The sequence below is a fragment of the Acinonyx jubatus genome, chromosome A3 (genome assembly GCF_027475565.1).
Source record: "Acinonyx jubatus isolate Ajub_Pintada_27869175 chromosome A3, VMU_Ajub_asm_v1.0, whole genome shotgun sequence".
NCBI lineage: Eukaryota > Metazoa > Chordata > Mammalia > Carnivora > Felidae > Acinonyx > Acinonyx jubatus.
The window spans coordinates 105,057,562-105,081,093 of NC_069388.1; the positions used below are offsets into that span (position 1 = coordinate 105,057,562).

Below are 23,532 nucleotides of genomic sequence, written 5' to 3' on the forward strand. Positions count from 1 at the left end.
GATAGTGAAAGTCGTCCTACACAATAACCCTCCGCTCTCTTGTTTCTCTCACACCAGCCGCAAAGGTTTTCAAAGGTAAGTGCAGGCTAATTTCTTTATTTTTCTTTATATTTTCTATTTTCTTTATTATTTAAATTATATTACGGTATGTAATAATTTTTATATGAATATTTTTTGGGCTGTGGAATGAATCATCTGAGTTTCTATTAGTCCTTATGGGGAAATTCACTTTGGTATACAATTGCTTTAGATTATAAACATGTTTCCAGAAGGAATTATGCCCGTAAACCAAGGTTTTACTGTATTCTCTTATAATTGTTTGTATTTCTGTAGTGTTGGTTGTGAACTCTCCTCTTTTATTCGTGATTTTATCTATTTGAGTCCTTTCTCTTTTCTTTTTGATGAGTCTGACTAGGGGTTTATCAGTTTTGTTTATTCTTTTAAAGAACCAGCTCTTGGGTTTTTTTATCTGTTCTACTGTTTTTTGTTTGTTTCTATGTCATTTATTTCTGCTGTAATCTTAATTATTTCCCTTATTCTGAAGGCTTCAGTCTCTATTTGGTATTTCTTTTCTAGCTTCTTTACATGTAAGGTTAGGGTGTACATTTGGGACCTTTCTTGCTTCTTGAGATAGACTTGAATTGCAGTATACTTTCCTCTTAGGCCTGCCTTTGCTGAATCTCAAAAGGTTTGGACTGTCATGGTTTTATTTTCACTTGTTTCCATATATTTTTTTATTTCTTCTTTAATTTCCTGGTTAACCCATTCATTCTTTAGTGGGATGTTCTTTAACCTCCATGTATTTGAGACCATTCCAACTTTTTTCTTGTGGTTGACTTCAAGTTTTATAGTATTATGATCTGAAAATATGCATGGTATGATCTCGATCATTTTGTATTTGTTGAGGGCTAATTTGTGACCCGGTATGTGATCCATTCTGGAGAATGTTCTATGTGCACTTGAGAAGAATGTATATATTCTGCTGCTTTAGGATGAAATGTTCTGAATGTATCTGTTATGTCCATTTGGTCTTGTGTGCCATTCAAAGCCATTGTTTCCTTGTTGATTTTCTGCTTAGATGATCTGTCCATTGGTGTAAGTGGGGTGTTAAAGTACCCTACTATTATTGTATTATTAGCAATGGGTTTCTTTATGTTTATTATTAATTCACTTATATATTTGGGTGCCACCAAGTTGGGGGCACATACAATTATTTTTAATACATATCACCTATTGAAGATAAACTGCCAACAAATACAACTAACTTCTATAAATCAATAAGAAAAGTTAAAACAACATAAAAAACAAGCAAAGGTTTGAATTCGTAGAGACAAAATTCAAATGGCCAAGAAAAAATGTTCAATTTAACTAGTAAAAAGCACCATAAAATTTAATTAACTAAAGTCACATCCATCAAACATGTAACAAACATGTGAGTCAACAGTAACTCTCATTCACTGCTGGAATTAATCCAAATTGGTCCACTATCTTTATGTAAAATAAATTGAGTTATTTGAAATAGTGAAAAATTATAAATAATCTAAATATCCATTGAGAAGGAGAACAATGTATATTATGACATAATCCCACAGCTGAATGTGTTCAATAATTAAAATTGATGGACCGAAAGCTACTTGGGTTAAAGTCACTAAATCCAAAAAGTATGTGTTTAAATTTTAAAACACACATGTAAATTTTTGGCAAAACAATCATTGAGGGAAGCTTACATACCAAAATCTGTTTGGGATTAATTTAGGGGAAAGGCAAGTGATTAGTGTCCAGGGAGCTATTAAAAGACCCTTTCATAAGGATCTGGATTTTTTTTTATGTTTTAAAAATATATCTGAAAAAAATACTGTAAAATGTTAACATTTATTTAGGCTGGATGATGGTTTGTATATGTGGTTTCTTTAAAATTCGTATGTTTTTAATAAATTATTCTCCTATTTTATAAAATGTTACAAAACACAATAATCACCAAAATAAGTATATGGATTATACCTCTAAGGACAGAAACTATATTGTAAACAATAAGAGCTTTGCTTGTGTGGGGTGTCTGGGTGACTCAGTCGGTTGAGCGTCCAACTCTTTTTTTCCGGTCAGATCGTGATCTCATGGTTCGTGAGATGGAGTCCTGAACCAGACTCTGCGCTGATTGCATGGCACGTGCTTGGGATTCTTGCTCTGCCCCTACCCCACTCATGCACACTTCTTTCTCTCTCTCTTAAAATAAATAAACTTTTTTTAAACATGAAAAAAAAACGTTTTGCTTGCTTCATATAGTTGAATATTATTAGAATTTCTGCAGTCTTTCATACATTTACTTTTGTAAGTAGAGAAAATAAATATATAATATATAAAAAATATAAAATGACATATGTGTATGGCTGAAGCCTACACTCACGCACACAGAAATGAAATTGGACGGACGTGAACATTGTGTATTTAGTAAATGCTAAAACATGATTTTCTGGCCATGATACTTACATGACATTTTTAAAACATCTACTCGCCTGCTTCACAATCTGTATTATGTTACTTATAAATTGTGACACTAGCTCCAAAAATAGCATTCTAAGTTGAGGCTAGCCAGCATAAATTAAAACTAAGGCTAGAACTTTTTCTGTTTTTGATATGTACCTTATGTATACAGCCTGAGATTGTATTAATTTTTATTGTAATTTCATCGAATATGTGTCCTATATTGTTTTGAAGCCATGAACTCAGTCTACAGATTCACCGCCTCCTTAATACTCATCCAGCCCTTATAGAACATGGTATAGACCCTTGTTATACAAAGCACTATCTTTTGGTCTCTATAATGAAATGGATATCTCTGTATTGACATAGATACCTGCTATAGATCATGTCATTCCAGGGAAGCTGAAGGGGAGGAACATGTGACCCAACTTAAGGGAGACCATGTGTTCAGAGATGAGCATATGATATTCAGAATGACCCTCAGCTTGTTTTCTGGTAATTCTGGGAAACCGATTCTCTCTCTCTCTCATCCTAGACAATGTGGGATACAGATATAAGTGTGAATCATAGAACTGCAGCCATTTTGTTATCATGAGGGAAACAAAACAGTCAACAAGAAAGAGAGTTCAGAGCAGTTATCAAAAAATAAAAAAAAAAAGAACAGTTATCAAATTATTACCTTGACACTTGAGCTTTTAAGTTAATGAAAAAAATTAATTCCTTTCATCATTTTATTTATTTTATTTTTATTTTTAATTTTTTTTAACATTTATTTATTTTGAGAGAAAGTGACAGAATGTGAGCAGAAAAGGGTCAGAGAGAGAGAGAGAGGGAGAAAGAGAATCCAAAGCAGGCTCTAAGCTCTGAGCTGTCAGCACAGAACCTGACACAGGGCTTGAACTCACGAGCCATGAGATCATGACATGAGCTGAAGTCAGACGCTTAACCGACTGAGCCACCCTGGCATGCCTTCCTTTCATTATTTTAAAGATTGGAATGGAGTCTTCCTCTAATTATAAATGAAAACATCCTAACTAATAACAGAATTAGACTCAAGAAAGAGGGGATTACATGTAACATGTCCTAAATACCAAATGAGTTGCAGTTAGGAGGGAACAGCAAAGTGAGCATTCTCAGTTTAAAAATCAACCATTTTTGCTATTAAATTCATTTTCTCTCAAATAGTGGTTTATTGTTCCTTGATTATCAGAGCATATGCTACAAGGCTATAACATTAAGATATTTGGCAGGAAATTTTCAATATGTTGGATAGTGTTGACTATTTGTAGCCTTAACAATGTGCTGCTAGCAGAAATGTTTACATTGATGCTGACCATTCTGAGATTAGAAAGGGAAGAAAATTCTTGGTTTTCTGGCAGAAGCCTCTTCTTTTTTTTCTTTTGTTCTTTTTTCTTTAATGTGTACTTATTTTTGAAAGAGAGAGAGAGAGAGACAGAGTGTGAGCCAGGGAGGGGCAGAGAGAGAGGGGGACACAGAATCTGAAGCAGGCTCCAGGCTCTGAGCTGTCAGCACAGAGCCCATCTTGGAGCTCGGAGCTCATGAACGACGAGATCATGAATTGAGGGCAGGTTGGATGCTCAACCCACTGAGCCACCCAGGTGCCCTCGGAAGAAGCCCTTTCTGAACATAATCTGTAATCCAAATGCACTGAGAATGGGAATCTACTCATCGATAGTGTATTCAAGGTTTGAAAGCCAGATTTCTGTCCTCACTGGCTAGTACCAGCAGAGATAAGAAGGAATCAGACATAGCAGAAAAAAAGATTGGGGCCCAGGAAGAGCAAGCCCAGCTCCAAAGCACCTATGTTAAGCATTTTCTACCTTAAAGAGATGTCAAAACCCATTAAGAAGCTGTGGCTGGGTTCACCCTAGAGCAAAGTGTCAATGATCCTTGCCTCATCACCTACACTGTGTTTTTACATTGGTCTGTGCCGTGGAAAGCCTAGACACCAGGCAATGCCAAGTACGCCAAGGCTGACCGTCAGTGGACAAAAATCCCAAAGATAAAACATCTCTGGCTTTGGTTGTACAATAGGAAAGTAAATAAACCAGAGGTCTACGTACCTTTAAAGGAGTTGCCTATCCAAAGAAGCCCAAACCTGACTTATCACCTCTTGTTATTGTTCAAATCAGGGGAACACCTTACTTTCTTAACTCACGGTAACAGAAACAGCCAACACCTACGTTTTCAACTGAATTTCTGAGAAATCAAATCCCTTTTCTCGATTTCAACTAAAAGATGTAGTTTGTCTGGGCCATTTTGAATCTTTATTCTGTGACATATATTTAAACCTTCCCTTCTTGTTACACTTTCCTCATGAATTTGTTTCTGAAAAGTCTGTAAATTTCCATCACATGATAACTATGAAGTGGCAAATGGATTAGCAGCTCACATAACTCAAGCCAGGCTGACCTTTTATTCAGTGATTTGTTCTGGGAAATAGAGTTTGAAGGATAATGTGTATTCAGCTCAAAGCAACACCAAGTGAGGGCAAATCATTCACTAGATTATTAGATTAAAGATATGGAAGATAACAGCATTCATTGTAATGTTTACAGGAGGGAGGCACACATCTGTTCCCAGATATTTAGGGTCAGCAGCTTTGACTCCAGGAGAAATCTGTGCCCTGATTTACACATTTTTGTCCACTGTAAATCACATCTTTTGAATTCATATAGATGAAGCATTTTGCAAGTATAAAATGCTACATAAAAATGTACTGTTGTTGGCAATGAACAAGAAGAAAACTCAAATCTCTTGGAAAATTTTCTGGTGACCTAACAGTAAAGCAAAATCATGAATTAAGCAAAGTATATTTTATTTAGGAATGAACATTATCCAACTAAAGCCATATGTTACCTTTGAGTCAAAACTGCTGAATATCAATGAAAAACAAGTTTTTAAGTAGTAGTATGTTGTAACAAAGCATTACCTGAAATAAGTTAAGACCAAAGCAAATCATAATAGGATCATTGGCCACAACAAAAGAAATTAGTCTGATTTATCTTTAAGAGAAACAGTTCAAAAACTTTCCTTTATTTCTCCTTATTAAACTTCACTTGAGAGACAGATGATACAGGAAAGCATTTGCTTTTTTAAAGATATGCTAGTGATGTCCTATGCCTAATTTTCCAAGCAGCTCTACTGGCAAAACCAGAACTTAGCCACAGTTCTGCTAACTCCATAGTGAGCATTCTTTCTTTTTTAAATATATATTTTTTAATTTTAATACTTTTGAGAGAGAGATAGAGCACGAGCAGGGGAGGGCAGAGAGAGAGGGAGCCACAGAATCTGAAGCAGGCTCTAGGCTCTGAGCTGTCAGCACAGAGCCCGAGGCGGGGCTTGAATGCAGGAACCACGGTGAGATCATGATCTGAGCCGAAGTCAGATGCTCAAGTGACTGAGCCACGCAGGTGCCCCTAAAGTGAGAATTCTTTTTTGTACGTTGCACAGAATGTGGTGATGTGTTACCCACCGCCCCAACACACACTTGCTGAGTTGAGTGATCATCTGCCACTGAGACGCATACTGATACGGTAAATGAGAAGAGGCAGCCATTTGCCTAATGGAAACCAGGCATCTGTGTTTAGAAGGTCTACACTTGTCAGTGAATCTGTGCATGATCCTTGAACTTTACACATTCTAGAAGGGGAAAGAGGATATTGGGTTTTGAGGAGCAGAGGACCGAGCTCTACTGGAGATGTAAAAGTACTGACTGGAGATGGGATCTCAAAGCCGTAGGCTAGCACAAGTCATATTTCAACACTTTGTGTGTTAAATGTTAACAAGTGCTTGTGTTAAATGATATGAATTAGCAAGCCAAGGATGACTATTTTGCATTTAAGAAGGCACTGAGCCTTCTGGGCTTATAGAATGCAGGGTATCTGCAACAGAGGAGTCTTTGGGAGTTGTAGGTTTGTTGATTTCTCAGAAAACATCTAATACTTTTTAGCATTACTTTTGCAAATTTTCTGGCAAACTCTATTTGGAAAACTTAGAATATTGAGGGTGGGGAATCATCTGTACTTCACGGAAGGGAAATCAGAGATCTTGGGTGTGTATTGTGAAGGTTAATTTTACGTGTCAAATTTACCAAGGCCATGTGGTGCCCAGATATTTGATCAAATATTATTTGGGTGTTTCAGTGAGAATAATTTTGGATGAGATGAACATTGAAATCAGTAGACTGAGTAAAGCAGATAGTCCTCCATAATGTGGGTGGGTCTCATCCAATAAGTTGAAGGTCTGTATAGAACAAAAATGCTAGTTCTCCTTCAAGTAGGAAAGAATTTTTTCTTTCTGATGGCCTTCAAACTAGAACATCACCTTTTTCTTCTCTTTGAACTCAAAAGGAGATATTTGTTCTTCCTGCTGGCGTTTGGACTGGAACTACATCATCAGCTCTCCTGATCTTCAGCTTACGAAATCAGCTTGCAGATTTAGGGATTGCCAGCCTCTGTAATTGTAAGTCAGTTCCTTATGCATCCTATTGTTTCTCTTTCTTTGGAGAACTCTGATAAATACATATAACTCTACATGGTGAGAATCATATGTATATTACTCCTTTTTTTCCAACTGCAACATTCATATTAATATAGTATATACATGTGTTTACTAATTAGTGATAAGAAAACAGGGGAAATAATTCTATATGTCCATTAGTCTTGAGTAGGCTCTACTCTGCTAACCCTGAATAGGTATAAAAGTACGACACTCTCCATTATACCACCTACAGAATGCTTTTTTTCACATAAGTGAGAGTATGATTTCCAGATGTCTGCCCTGATCATTTAGGGAATATTATGAGGAATCCACCACTCTTAACTTTTCAAACATGCCTTAGAGTAATCCCTACAGAATCGTTACAAATGACTGCAAACTCAGAAAAAGAAGTGGGCCTTGGTTTGTTGAGGTGGGTTGTTTTTGTGTTTTGTTTATTTGTTTGTTCTGAATATATGTAGAAAAGGCTCTTGAAGGAGGAGAAAGAGGTTTATAATGAAAGTACAGACTGTGTGGAGAACCAGTTTAAAAAGTCTTTCCAGTGTAACACAATTGGCTTTACACAATTAGAGGAAAAAGAGTGGGTGGGAAAGAATACATTGCTGATGTCTAAGAAGCTACAAGAAAGCCTGAACAAGACAGAGCTTGCTCATGAGAAAAGCACAGTTTCAATACAAGGTTGTTAGAGTACAATCTGTTGTTTATGCTTGACCAGCCTGGCCTCCTACAACCCGTGTGGATTTGGTAGGCTGCCAGTCATGTTATCCCCCTGGCTACAATAAGTTTCCCGCAAAGTCTGTAAGATTCTTGAATGACTACCACAGTCTTTTATGTATGGAATGTGGGTCAGAGAGCTCTCTCTTCCTGTCAAGATCGCAAACACTGAGTGCTGTAAGCCTGGATCTACCCATGGGTACACCCTGCCCTCCTCATTCCTTATCCTGGCAATAGGAGAGAAAGTGGCCAACGCACAAACAAGGGATGGTGTCTTATTTTTATAACATCATCTTCAATGTGGGGAAGAAACTCAGATGTAGGCATAAATTTCAATTAATCTACATTTCCTTTAAGTGTAAAGATTCATGAAATACCATTTTTATAACATTTAATGATGGAAAGCAATTCAATAATAATTGAAACCTGGGTTATTACTGCTATAAATCTTTAACAGTCTTACAAGGGAAATTTCATTGAAAACAACAGAATGAGAGTATAAAGGCTGTAGCACCACAACCTTGAATTATTTTTTGAGGTCAGTTTCAGCGACAGTTTCCAAATTGAAGTCATTGTCTTCTCTGACTGGGTCATAGGTCCGGAAGCTAAATGATTGAATGGTACATCTAAATGGTAGCTTGAGACAGGAAACTTACCTGGATGCAAACATGGATTTTATGTAACTCTAGGTTCTTTTGGAAATGATACATGTTTGTAATTCACCAAGCCATAGTCTCACCTCATCCCCTTCACTATCTATAACTTGGAGTGGTAATTGGGTATTGACACTCCCATCAGTTGGGGGGATGGCAGAGAAGGCTGATGAGGGGAAATTATTATTGGGTATCTTTGCCTCTTGCGAATAATGAAGGTGAAGTAATTAGTGGAAATAAATGTGGTATATATCAGTTAAAATGAGACTAAAATTGGAAGTTTCCACATTTTACATTCTCCTTTCTTAAATAGTACTTAAAAAAATAGGCAAATGTTATACTCATTATCCGAAAGGTTAAAACGGATCATAAAAAAAAAAAAAAATGAAGGGTTTATCCCCAGCTTTAACTTGCAGGTTTGAAAAAAGAGAATTTTTTTTTCAAGGACAGGGTGTTTCTGGAAACACCTTGAAAGATGATTTTCTTCAAAAATTATATTAGAACATTTATCAACACAAAACTAATAGTTTCTCCTAGCAATAAAGTAGGGGGATTTATAACAGCCTTTAAAAATAACTTCATTCATAATGGGTCCTAGTCAAACCAAATAATTATAAAATATTGATTTTTTGAGGTATAATATTTCAGAATTCCATTACATGATGGGAAATATAATGTATTTCAAATTAAAGTAGAAATTTATCTCAAATGTCTCTATATTCTTAGCTGTCAATTCAGGGTTTTTGGAGTGTGTGTGTGTGTGTGTGTGTGTGTGTGTGTGTATGTTTTAGTTAGCTGTTTAGATTATTTTCCCTTTATTATTTCCACTGGGTTTTTTAAATTTTTGATAAAAATCACCTGTTGTGATGGATGATTCTATATATATGTGAAAGGTTACCTATTATAGATATATATATATATATATATATATATAAAATTATTTATGAAAAGTATTTTTTAATCAAAGAGAATACTTCAGCCTTGATATGACAGAAATTAAGGAACAGTACACAATTTAAAGTAATTTTATTTTCATGAAGCACTGACTTTTTATCAAGGGAGTGATTTTTAATTTTTTTAATGTTTATTTTCGAGAGACAGAGAGAGAGAGAGCAAGTTGGTGAGGAAACGAGAGGGAGGAAGACACAGAATCCAAAGCAGGCTCCAGGCTCTGAGCTGTTAGCACAGAGCCGGATGCTGGGCTCAAACTCACAAGCTAAGCCATGAAATCATGACCTGTGCCAAAGTCAGATGCTGGATGGACTGAACCCTCCAGGTGCCCCTAGGGAGTGATTTTTAACCTTTCTGGTTCACTGATCCCTTTGTAAACCTGATAAAATGTATAGATCTATTGCCCAGAGAAATGCACATATACATCAGAAATATATACCACTTATTAGGGATACATGAACTGCTGATTTAGACCCTAGATTTAGGACTGATTTTAAGTCAAATCTGTTTTTTAATGTTAATTGTAAAACTAATCACTGTCATCTTTATTTGATAGTTTATATGGATGAACTACAAAATCTAAAACAACTTATTCTAAATGATTAAAGAATCATTTATATATTTGAACAATTACCTGGAAAATTAAGTTTAAAAAATGAGAAATAAGCAGATACTCCACAAGCCAGAACTCTTATTGGAAAAATAGACACAAATAACTTATTTTACAATAAATCATAAAAATATATTTATTGGCATTCTAAGAGTTTAAAAGTCTTTCTTCTAAAAGTAAATGAAAACTTGTATTTTTGTGTTCTTAAAATATAAAGCTTTTCCACTCAGGGTACTAACAGGAAATTTTCAGGTACTAACAGGTATTTTCAGATCCATGGAAATAAAAGCAACTTATTAGAAAAAAACCACTAATTTTGACGTGTTTACAACTTGTGATAATATCAATTATTGGACATTCTTCTGCCCTCAAAGGGCTCATTTTTGCAAAGAGGCAAAGACTCAACAGTATGCAGGAACATGCACACACACACACACACACACACACACACACACACACTTTAATGCTCTGTTAACTAATTATCTCTTAGATTTATCATGATAACATATAACACGGGTTCTAGAGAAATGGCTAAGGGAAAATCCTGGATTCTACCACTTGCCAAATGGCAAGGTATTTATTATCATGTTTCATCACCTGTAAAATGGGTTTCCTTACCTGTAATGATATCATGTGCCTCATAGGGCTGAACATGTTATTTTAAGTGTTTATCCCAATGTCTGGAACACAGCAAGCACTCCAAATTTCAACTATGAATGATGCTGTCACTATATTGTGATAGTCGTGGTAGCAGTATTTGAGGAGTGAAAATTCTTCCAAAACTTTCTCTAAGGAGATAGAGGACCGATAGGTAGACAGACAGGTTCAGAGATAAGTATATAGACGCAGACGGCCCACGGGTCTCAAGGTATGGCCCAGGGACCTTTGAAGCTCTCCCAGATCCTCTCACGGAGTTCATGACATCAAAACTATTTCATCACAATACTAAGACATTATTTACCTTCTTCACTTTCATTCTCTCACAAATCAAGAGTGAACTTACTGAGGCCAGAAGGCAGAAGCAAGTATGAGAATCCAGCAATCCTTCATGAAGCAAGACATGAAAGAGTTTTACATGATGCAAAATAATGCCACTATTCTCACTAAATTAATTTAATAAATTTTATAAATTTAAGTTATAATTTAACTTATAAAAATAGAATATTTTTATAAAATATGTTATTACTATAAGTAATTTATATTTATTGTGTTAAATGACTTAATAAGTGTATTCAATATGTCTCAGTTTTAATTTCTTTTCTGAAAAATTTTTTATGTTGATTTTTGAGAGAGAGAGAGAGAGAGAGAGAGAGAGGGCATGAACAGGGGAGGGGCAGAGAGAGAAAGGGACCCAGAATCCTAAGCAGGCTTCAGGCTCTGAGCCATCAGCACAGAGCCTGATGTAGGGCTCAAACTCACAAACTTCCAGATCATGACCTGAGCCACAGTTGGACGCTTAACTGACAGAGCCACTCATGCGCCTCTCAGTTTTAATTTCTAGTAACTGTGAATAAATATAATCCACATACACAAAATTTTTCTGGTGTCCTCCATGTAAAAAGTCTCAAAACTAAAAAGATTAGGAACTGCTGCTGTATAAATTGCTTTGCAAATGGACTTTTTGTTATTTAACAATCTACCAAGTACAGTTATCCATGTCATTTCAATATATCCACATCTACAATTCCATTTCTGCATGGCTGAATTGTTGAAATGTACCAAATTTATTTAACCTGACTGAGAAATGCTGATGTTTTAGTAGAGATAATGATCGCAGATTGGAGTATGTATCCTTTGAGAAGAGATGAGAGCTGGCTTCAATTATAAGGGTAAATTTTCATTGGGGCCTTAACTACCAAGTGTTTTCAGTTTGTTTTGTTCTGTTTTGTTTGGGGTTTTATCACTATGTCGATTCCCTGAACAAATTTGATCACCGTGAAATCACACAAGAAAAATGGAAGGCCAGTCATTAACTAGACATTTTCTTATCAGCTCTAACAGAACTCATATAATAATAATAGCTATGGGGAAAGAAACCGATGGGAAATACCAAACATAATTGCCCTTAAGTCCAGGAGCACCTAATCATTATACATTTAATCAGTAACAAGGAGAGTTACCTTTGTTTACCAAGCTGATGAGATAAATATAAACCAGTGAATCCAAATTACAGTTTAGCTATGAGTGTTATTCAGTGATACTGAACCTAATCTTGAAATCTCTAAGTCTTTTAAGTTCCCTCTGATCTTTCACATTTAAAGAGCAACTGAAATAGTAAGTCATCTTTTCTTTGGGGGGATGGCATTCTTTTGTCCACCACACTCTTAATGTTTAGCTGGTCATTTTTATGGAAAAAGATTCTTGATGACTCTACTTCTATATCTCAATGCCTATTTAAAGCACCTATTATGAAATCGTGTTAGATCTCCCCAAATACCCATGAATTGGAACAATTGTACGCATCTAAATTTACTGCTAGAAAATATGCTAGCAAATAAGGAATATCAGTTGATTTGCCAGAATATAATTATCTACAGCAAATCTTGATTTTGAGCTTCGTTTGCCTATTTTGTTGACATTTGCATTCATGCTTTATATACGTGTTGAGGATCAGTTACCATGGAATAATCAGTGTGTTAAAAAGAAGGGTATAACACACATTCTTTTCAGCAAGGAAGTGTATAATGTTTGGGGTCGACATTTTATCTATGTTGGACACACAAATAAATATTCATAAACCATTACAGAATGGAAAATCTAAAAGCAAGTGTCTACTAATCAAGGAATGAGAGTACAAATAGTGCAAGATGAACGTGCAGAGAAGAGAGAAATCTGTTGCTGGGGTGTGTCTGTGGAGGCTCTGTGGCAGCAGGTAGGGTCCCAGTAACCGCTGGGGATGGAAGGCCAGGAGAGATCGGGCTGGGGCCTGGGGACTGGAAGAAGGCATCCCAGGTGCAGGTGGCCACATGGCGAGGCAGAGATATCTGTGGGTTAGGAAGTCTCGTTGATGGAATTGGATGGTTCAAAGGAGCATTGAGAAAGTGAAAACAATAAGTTTGGACTAGACTGGAAAATATCTTGAATGACAGGTCCAGATTTGGGTATGACTATTTAGGCGAATGATAAAGATAGCAATACACAGGAAGGAAATATAAGTAATAGAGAGAGCAGTAAACTAGAAGTTAGAGCATTTGAATTTTGCTGGCTGGGTAAGTGTGACCATGGCTCATGTCCTTTCTGAGTCTCAATATTTAGAGTGAAAGAGCAACAGATGAGACTTTCACATCCTATTCACATATTGCTGTGAGGATGAACTGAGACCATACATGCTAAAACGCTTTACAATTGTAAAGTAGCATAAAATTAAAGTATGAAATATCATTAAAGTATTAAGTAGAAGATCATGCCCTGACATAAGAAAATACTTTATTTGCTCCAATGACTGTTGACAGAGATGCATTTTAGGTTAGAACAATCATATTTTAGACCTAAATAAAATGTGAATAAGTACGTAAAAAGCAAAAGGGGGTGGGGAGAGAGATCATTCATTTTTTTTCTTCCTGTAGTGTTGTGAAATGGTACATCATTTTAGCCCTAAGTTTAAGAAAGCAGATAATAAGCAAATAAATGGGATAAGGATATATTCAAATGAACTAGACCTTTACACTGAGTTTTCTTTGAGTCAGGCCCCTTGAATTTGGTACCCTGATTTCAAAACTATTTTAGCATAAAAATACATATGTTTTTAATAGCCTCTGTTCTGTATTGTCTCTTCTATCCTCCATGAGAAAGGATAATAAAGACTGGACTCTATTATATGCAGATATCAATCGATATATTTTACATTCCACCAGCTTCAAGTTCTTGCCCACCAGAAAAAAATTTAAATTTATAGTGCTGTTCTTGTGGGAACCCTTGAGTGGAAATGTTCCTTCATTAAGAAAAGGAATGTGATCAGCACATTGGAATGTAAATTTCTTAGGCACAAGGGTTTCCTTACAGTATTTTAATAGACCTTGACTTCATGGTTCCCTTATTTTAAGAATTTATCAGGCATCAACAATAGTTCCAGGCATTTCTAATAAACCTATAAACAGATAAGAAAATATTAACAAGGTACGAAAGATTGCTTTTCGTTTAGATTTTTTTGAAACAACCTGATATGTAACAGCATTAAAGTAGGCACGGTTTAGATTTCTGAGTGGTGAAAAGCACCTTTGACATTGTCCTCTAGTTTTATTTCTATGCTTATCCCAGCCATGGTCAGTCTTGGCCACCATGAGAATCACACACATGTATCGTCGCCCATTGTGGCAACAGCACTATTTCCTCCTGGAATATTAGAAAATACCATATGCTTTATAGCGCTTTCCCACTTCAAGTCACTTTTTTTCTCTGCTTGTCTTATAAAACAGGGAACTGAATACTTCCAGGGTTGCCTCCAAAGGCATTTATTGATCTTGATTTCTGTCCTGGATCCACTGCTCTTTAGTTGTTTGACTCTAGATGAGACCTGAGACATTTAACATTATTGGGCACATCAGACATGATAAAGCATTTGAAAGTAATTTGAAAACTAATTACAAGTGTAAATTGTTCCTATTTATAATTGTGTTGGTAATAGCCTACTCTGGCAGTGTATTTCACTCATTCTCAACACACACATACATACACATGAGAAAGAGAGAGCAAGAGAGGGAAAGGGAGAGAGGGAAAGAGAGAGAGAAACAGTGAGGGAGAGGAAGGGAGAACGAGAGAAACATAATGCAAAACTTCTCCACCATTAATTCTTTAAAAGTGTTTTGTTTAACTGAGTGGCTCAGTTGATTGAGTGTCCGACTCTTGATTTCTACTGAGGTTGTGATCCTACAATTTGTGGGATTGAGCCCTGGGTCGGGCTTTGTGCTGAGCGTGGAGCCTGCTTGGGATTGTCTCTCTCCCTCTGCCCCTCACTCCTGCTAGTTTTCTCTCTCTCTAAAGAAAAAAAAAACCAAAATCAATATTATTATTATTAAATATATAAAATTTTTGTGAAAATCTTCTTTACAAGCCAACTTGACATAACAGGTTAGCCACTGTACATTCGATAAAGAATAATGGCATAAAATAATATGCCTGGCAGGATCCGTTTGCTAAACCCTTGGGATCTTTACCCGTAAGGGCTAGCAGATCAGGTGCAAATGAGAAAAAGGACTTACCTTGAGGAACGTTGGTACATAGTTTAGCCAGATTGGAAATCTGTGTCCATTCTTCCCTGAGCATCTCTACTCCAAGGAATGACTCTAAAGGCTGTCCTTATGTCCTATCCTCTATTCCTTACAAACACAGAGACATGGAGTGGGCCAAAATTTTGTTTTCAGTGAAAATACTTCTTTGTAATCATACTTAGATTTGTTGCACACAATACATTCTCCATGCTCCTTTACACATGCTTTTCCCTTGGTCTGCAGCATCCTCTTTTCTCCAGGCCCCTCCTTTGCCCGCTTACCATCTACACACTCCTCTGTTAACTTCTCTATGGAGCATGGTGAGGCAAAGTGATATGCTTCCTGGGTTGGGCCCCAACTTGAATCCCCCTTGCCCAGGGCAGGTTTCAGAGCCCAGTCCATGTTCGGCCCCTGAGAGAGGATTTCGTGAATCCTTGGATATGGGTATCTCTGCCATTGCACATTCCCAATTCATAGGCCTCCCCCAGCGAGCAGTAAGTTCCAAGAGCTGGACATGTCTATCTGGTGCCTCACTTTGTTCTCAGTACCTCCTGCAGTGCCTTGTTATAGCCTATGTGATCAGCAAATAGTTGCTAAATAAATAGGTACAGACACTTTACTAGGAACATTGCATTGAAACCACAAAATAATTCTGTGAGGCAGATGGGCGATGCCCATTTCATATGTGAGGAAATAGAAAGAACACGTGTAAGTTGCCCAAGGGTTACATAACTAGTACAACAAAGAGAACTTTGTTTCAATACAGGCCCAGGTTTTGTTTTCTTGTTTTTGTTTCACCTGGGGCCTTGGAGTTTGGGAATGGTTCCTTTGCACCAGAGCTGGAAGTTAAAAATAAAAATAAAACAAATGAATACTTGCTTCACATATAATTTATAAAAGTTCAAGTCATGCAAAAAGGAGTATTAAATTATATTAACAAATTTAAGGTTTCTCCAGCAACACATAGAAATTTCATTTACCATTCACAGCATCTAGTGTCCTCTACTTTCTTTTGTCTGTTTTTATCATACTCTCCCAAACTTTTATAGTCAGTATTTAGCTGTAAATGATGATGAGGTTTAATAGGAAAGGTTAACATTCTCAATGGCTTTTTGAACCTTGCACCTAGGATCTCCATTTTCAAGAAGTCCAACCAATGAACAGAGTTTCTTTAACTTTCCCACCTAAAGGTTGGAAGAGAGAAATCGTGTAAGGACAGAAGTCTTTGGGAAAGTGATAATATTAATTGAATTTTATCATGTGCTTACTAGAGGCAAGGCTGCATCTCATTAATTCCTGACAAAACTTTCAGGATGTATTACTTTTATTTGCATCTTACATGTAGGGAATAAAAATGAAGCTTGGAGAGACTCAGCAACTTGCCCAAGAGAAACAACTATCAAATGGTAGGTTTGTCTGGCAGTGGAGTCTGAACTTTTAACAGTACCTGGTATTGACTCTTACTGGACCTCTGCAAGCATGAAACATCAAGGAGTTTTATCTAAGAGAGCATCCAGGATTTGAGGTTACTTCATTATAAACATATTAGCTTATTATATAAAAATAATTGTTAATTTCTCCTCAAATCTTAGAGGAAAATGATTCACCCAAGGAGATATGTCATGCTAAAGAGCCCCTGCCTTCTCACCGGTGCACACATAACACCCAGTTTGACATGTACAGGTATAAAAACATTCCCTGAGAATATCATTTGGTTCAGCAGAGGTTCGTACCGGAGCTAGAGGTAAATAATACATAATGCATGAGACAGGAAAGGCACAGGATCAGGACGCTCTTGTAGCCTCCACATTTATGTCAGTCAGTCACTGAGAAAGGCCTTCTGTCTACTCTCTACTTGGTGGAGAGGACAGGGGGAAGAAAGCAGCAGCAGAAAGAAAAGCAATGAATGGGAACATTCAGTGGGGCGTTCTTCTTATCTGGTGCTGAGTCTAATTCTGTAAATAGAGCACTGCTTCCCCTTCCCTCCATACCATCCACGTTGCGTTATTTTCTAGTTGCTTTGGTTGCAGGGTATGTTGGCTCGCTGCATACATTTGATTTATGATTCTGAGCTAGATTATGAATCCAGAAAATATTCTTTTGCCTGAAGTTTCTGTGTCTGCTTGCAAATTCACTTGGGGAGAGCATGACTTTTGTCCATCTTTCATGGTCGTGAATTTAGTGACATGTGCAATGTAGCAAGAAGAGGATGAAAAGAAGAGGAAAGACAGTTTGGTGTCTGGAGACCACATCCATCAGATTCACAGCGGGAGAAGAAATCACAAAGATTTCTTTGTTTTGTTTTGTTTAAAGAATTTGGCTTTGAGGATGGTGGCATTTTTCTGTCACCATGGGAGAAATTTCTTTGGGGAAAAAAAAATCTCTGCTGGTGAACAGTTCTCAAGGTGACCTGGTAGGCTTACAATTGAAACAAGAGGTGTCAGGTGCAGAAATGAGTGCTGAGGAGAATAATGTTGATGCCTTCTGAGGAGAGAACACAGAGATTTAAAAATAAAGTTGGAGCTTTTGATGTTTGGCACAATTTCCTCAAAGAAATTATGTTCAATTACAGTTCAGACCGGAGCGCTATCCCATGGTATGTAGGTGGATTTTCAATTCTCAAATCAACAGCAACAACTCAGTCAAATGGATTCTTTTAATTCTGAGGCCGAGAAAGTTGTCAGGACTTGTTAAAGTTGCTGGAAGATGAGAGGGAATTTTGTTCTTGGGCAGGCACGTTGGGCGAGGATTAGAAATATTAAAAATAAAAAAATACTAAAAATATTAGAAGCTCTAGGGTTGGAGCTGGAAACCAGTCTGTGGCGTTTGTTGTAAGAGGCTGCTTGTGACATGAGATTCTCAAGTAACCTAGTTGGTGTTGTGACTCCCAACAAACGACCTTATCAGAAGGGGGTTGTTGTGATTCCCGTTTTACCAATGGGAACACTGAGGTTTGAAAAGGTTGTTGGTTTTGTTTGTTTTTTTCTCTAAAAATTCAGGATTGAATCTACATGGTTTGACCCTGATCCTGAGTTGTTACTGTTATGAGGGATTGCTCAGATATCCTTCTGGGTTCCACATATTTTTAGTGTTTTCATATTCAACTACTTTTGAAAAACTCTGGACTAAGCAAAGTAAAATGAGTTTCCTTTATTGCAGGACTTTTGCATTGTGAATTTTGAAATGTGGACTATATTTGGTAGCATTTACCACACTGGCGTTGCTAGGAAAATTGTAAGGTGCTGCACATCTTCAGGGACTAAAGCTCCTCTGAATGAATTGGGGGAAATGACACAAATGGTTGGTGAATGTAACCATTAGTTGCTTTCAGTATCTTAAGCCAAGCACCTGGCAAAAGGATAATTTCAGCCACCAGAGAAAGCTGGTGAGGAAAAATAGATATTTGCTGACCTTGGAGATTCACCATTTACGTCCACCAGGTGAGTTCAGAAGGTGGCTTATTGAGTGATAAATAACGGTGAGTTTCAACCAGACTGTCTAGGTTCAACACCCAGTTCTGCCATTTATCTGATGTGTAATCTCAGATAAATCACTACACTTCTGTTTGCTTGTTCCTCCTCAGTCAAATAAAGATAATAATAATGTCTGCCTCATGAGGGTGTCATGAAGATTACGGGAATGAAAATTCCTGAAGCATTTAAAACAGTTACTGATATTTAGTAATTGACAGCTAAGAGTTTATTAAATAAATTCCACAAATCTGGCCTTATTGACCTGGCATGGATTAGGCTCAAAACAACAACAACAACAACAACAACAACAACAAAAACCCACAAAACCCAGCATTAAATTAATCCGTAATCCAGATGAAATTTTTAACTGAATCACAACACCATGGGAAATAGCGATTGAATGTCTGTAGGTCTGATATTAACTTCTCTGAAACTTATAAATGTCTAGATTACATGATTCCAAGAACATGGGTTTGAAAGACAGAAAAGCCTGATTCTGAATCCTGTTACTTATAAAGCTTGAGAAAATTACCTAAAAATCCCTGAGTTATGGTTTTCTCACCTGTTCATCAGAAGAAATTATTCTTACCTGGTACTTAAGCATAATGCATTTTATACTCTTGACCCATGGTAGGCATTTATTAAACCATAGATCCTCTTTATTATTCCTTTGCTATTGCTAACAAAATGATGCCGTTGCCTTGTTAAGTAATGTGAACTCGACTGCCCACTGGCCTCTTACAATACTGGCCACTTAGTAAGAAAAAAAATTTTTTTCGCCCTTAAGAAGTTATGTGAACAGCAACATAGTTGTCAGTAAACTTATACTCCTAAAATGGTACCAAATGGGATACGAATACCAGATGAGAATTTAAAGAAAAATCATAAAGTGTGCATTTTAATAAGTTCCTATCTGACTTGTCTTGTTTTCTAGCTGAATGCAATATTTCTATATTGTTTTCAATACTTCCTTTTATCTTCTCTTTTAATTAAAGCTTTGGTAGCTTTTATCTTCTAATAGCTAGTAAAGCTTTTAGCTGATTGATTGATATTTTAAAATAGCTGAACTAAATTACTTGACTTTCAGACTTGTCTATGGAAACTAAGCAAATGCTAATGTAGGATGCCTTTGCCCTCTCTCTAGTACCTACTTAATTCAAGTTACATTTTAACCTTTCAATAAGAAGACAGTATACTCTTAGCTAACTTCAAATCCTATTATTGTGTTTTGCCCAGTGTGGAAAATTTTGTATGTGATGAAGCAGAATGGCATGCCTCACGTAGGCCCACTGATCGCTCTCAACACTAGTGGTGGGGATTCGGGATAAGTCTTGGAATATTTGTGATTGTCAGGAGCACGGTAAATGCAGAAGAAAATTGCTCTGTGAGTTAGAAGACTGAGTTCTGGTTTTGTCAAGTCTTTGTCTCTCGAATGTGATTCTTCCTCTGGCAGGGAGGAGGCCAAGCTAAAAGACCGACAGGGTCTCTTGCAGTCAGATCTTCTTAACACCTGCTTTGAGTTGCTGGACTAAAGCGTCTCTTTCTCAGGAAGCTGTCCAGTGTATAAGAAAGTGTTCTGAAAATCTTTATTATTTTTGTGTGAAAGATATTTTTTGTTATTTTTTATGGCTAATTCCAAACACAGGAGTATGGGGAGTTCTTTTAGATAATTGCGTAACATAAGAATTACCTGGCATATCATTCAGTTGGTCTAATGTGCATTTTAGAAGACTCCACAATAAATAAAAATATGCAAACTCAGATGACTTTCAGTACATTAAACAACCACGTATTAGTCAACATATCAAACAAACTGGCTGGATGACCTTTGCAAAATATGGCTTCTCTTTAGCAGCGTTTCTTCTTCCTGAAAATTCACAAGGAGTTAAATCAATTCCCACATGATAAATCAATCTGTCATAACACCAAAAACCATTACTTTATTTATTTACTTAATTATGTATTTATTTATCCCAACAAGTGCCCTCCTTAATGCCCATCACCCATTTTTCCTTCTCCCCCAACCCCATCAACTTTTCTTCCCCCTTCCCTTCCCCCATGGTCTTCTGTTACGTTTCTCAAGATCCAGATATGAGTGAAAACATTTGATATCTGTCTTTCTCTGCCTGACTTATTTCCCTTAGCATTATACCCTCCAGCTCCATCCACGTTGCTGCAAATGGCCAGATTTCATTCTTTCTCATTGCCAAGTAGTATTCCATTGTATATATAAAATGCATCTTCTTTATCCATTCATTAGTTGATGGACATTTAGGCTCTTTCCATAATTTGGCTATTGTTGAAAGTGCTGCTGTAAACATTGGGGTACAAGTGCCCCTATGCATCAGTACTCCCGTATCCCTTGGGTAAATTCCTGGTAGTGCTGTTCCTGGGTCATAGGGTAGTTCTATTTTTAATTTTTTTAGGAACCTTCATACTGTTTTCCAGAGCAGCTGCACCAGTGTGCATTCCCACCAACAGTGCAAGAGGGTTCCCATTTCTCCACATCCTCGCCAGCATCTATAGTCTCCTGATTTGTTCATTTTAGCTACTCTGGTGTGAGGTGGTATCTCAGTGTGGTTCCAAAGCCATTGCTTTAAACACAATATGGCTTTCTGGGTAAACTTCTGAAATTATATTCTAAGTTCTTTCATCGTTTATTAGGTTTCTAAAATCAGTCTTGTAACTACTAATTAATTATTTTGTTTTGGCAACTATCAGATTTCTAAACCAGAGATTTCTTCTGTGACACATACTTCAGTCACTTGTTAATGACTTGACTAATCCCTGATTATGCCAAAACCATGAATTCCAACTCCGTAATGTTTATTTTAGTCTCCATCCATCCACTGCCTGGCTCTAACCACTCACTTTGCAAGAGGATAGCTTTTTAGTTGGTCAGTGGGATAAATGGATAAAGGAGTAATGATAAGTTAAAGCAGACATATTATCTGGGAGAAAAAATCTTTGCATATGTTAGGCTCTCAGATTCTGATATAAAATAGTGATTAAAATGAGAGCTAATTAGTTTTCTAGTTTTAATATTTAAATTAAAATGTATCCATTCAATCAAAATATAAATTTGACATGCTCACCTGTATATAAATTGTTGAAACAGTAATTATTTGTTCCCATGAAAACGTAATTTATATTACCAATACACATTTATTGGCCAGTATTTCATCAGCATATACCTACTGACCCAGTAATTATTTGTTCCCATCAATAGGTGGGTAACCAGATGCATTCACGCCAGTGTTTTCTATGTTACATGGAATCTTCCCTTACAAGTGCTCAGTGTTCATTCATGTTTACTAAGAAGTTTTGAAACTGTGTACCATGGAGACAGTGTTCCATTGTGGTATTAATCTTAATTATTAATTATTATTTATTAAATGTTACACGGAATCCTCCCTTACAAATGCCCAGTGTTCCTTCATGTTTACTAAGAAGTTTTCAAACTATGTACTATGGAGACAGTGTTCCATTGTGATATTAATCTTAATTATTAATTATTAAATAATAATGCCTAAAACCACCATCTTGCAGAGCGCCTGGGTGACTCAGTCAGTTGAGCATCCAACTCTTGATTTAGGCTCAGGTCATGGGGTCAGCCCTCCATTAGGCTCCATGCTGAGCTTGAAGCCTGCTGAGTTTCCTCTCTTTCTCTCTCTCTCTCTCCTTCTGTGCCTGTCCTCCCACTCATGCTCTTTCTCTCTAAAAAAAAAATTAATTAAAAAACCCCACTATCTTGGGGCGCCTGGGTGGCTCAGTCGGTTGAGTGTCGAACTTCGGTTCAGGTCATGATCTCGCGGTTCGTGAGTCCGAGCCCCGCGTCGGGCTCTGTGCTGACAGCACAGAGCCTGGAGCCTGCTTCCGATTCTGTGTCTCCCTCTCTCGCTGCCCCTCCCCCCGTTCATGCTCTGTCTCTCTCTCTCTGTCAAAAATAAATAAACATTAAAAAAAATTAAAAAAAACACCCCACTATCTTGCATGTGTTTTAGGTTTGTTTTACTTTGTTCTGTTTCTATCAAGTAGTAAGTATATCCTTTTCTTAAGTTTTCTCATTTCCATGGTCTCCTTCACTGATAAACATGCCCCCACAGAATCCTGATTTTGCTCAGTTTTCCTATTTCTGCACCTGTCACATTTGGTCCACCCACTGTCCCAACTCATATTGGGACACACACACACACACACACACACACACACACACACATTGTGAGTCTCCATTCTCTCCCATAATGCTGCCTTTTAACATTCTCTCTCTTTCTCTCTATTACATTTCCTTTAGTGGCAGAGACCTGAGTCACATATAAACAAACAGCCAATAATAGATAATAGTATCAGTTAAAATCAGTGAAGTGCAGTTATTAGTAAGACCTAAGAAAGGAGGTTGGGGAGGTAAGGAGTGTTGAGGGAAAATGACAACCAGAATGTCGGTTGACTAGGACCTTTCAGTCCTTCTGACTTAATTTGAAGTGAAAGCTGCTTTAATTCTTTCTCTGCTGGAATCTCTACCCAAGTATGGGCAGTGCTCAGTGTTACATTAACTCAAATATTCAGTGAGAGGTTTAAGGTTTAAAGGAGGGCTTGGCTGTCTTTCCACTTTTTACTTCATGGCACTATCACTTAAGTTTGCGGTATTTAAGCTGCATTGAATCATGACAATAATAAAGCCTTCAGCTTCCCTATTCAGCCTGTAGTTTAATGAGGCTCCATGTCTACCGGGACTCCCCCTCTGTCCTTTATACCCCTGTGTAATATGTGAGGTTGGTTAAAATGAACTGTGGTGTGGAAATATGAAGACAAGGTGTTTCAAAAACAGTGCCAACCGGAGAGAGGTTTTGTGCTTCATCTAATGGAGACATAAAGAGGTCACATATTCTTGAATAGATAAATAAGGGCAAATCACACACTGC

At 37.0% G+C, this 23,532-nt stretch overlaps 1 long non-coding RNA gene across 1 annotated transcript in view; it reads left to right on the forward strand.

Annotated features, from left to right (window-relative positions):
• Nucleotides 1-5,756: 5,756 nt before the first annotated feature.
• The window catches only part of LOC128311268 (uncharacterized), a 99,506-nt gene continuing 81,730 nt past the window's right edge, over nt 5,757-23,532 (forward strand). The window contains exon 1 of the long non-coding RNA XR_008289499.1: nt 5,757-6,966. This is a non-coding gene — a long non-coding RNA (uncharacterized LOC128311268). The remainder of the gene's footprint in view (nt 6,967-23,532) is intronic.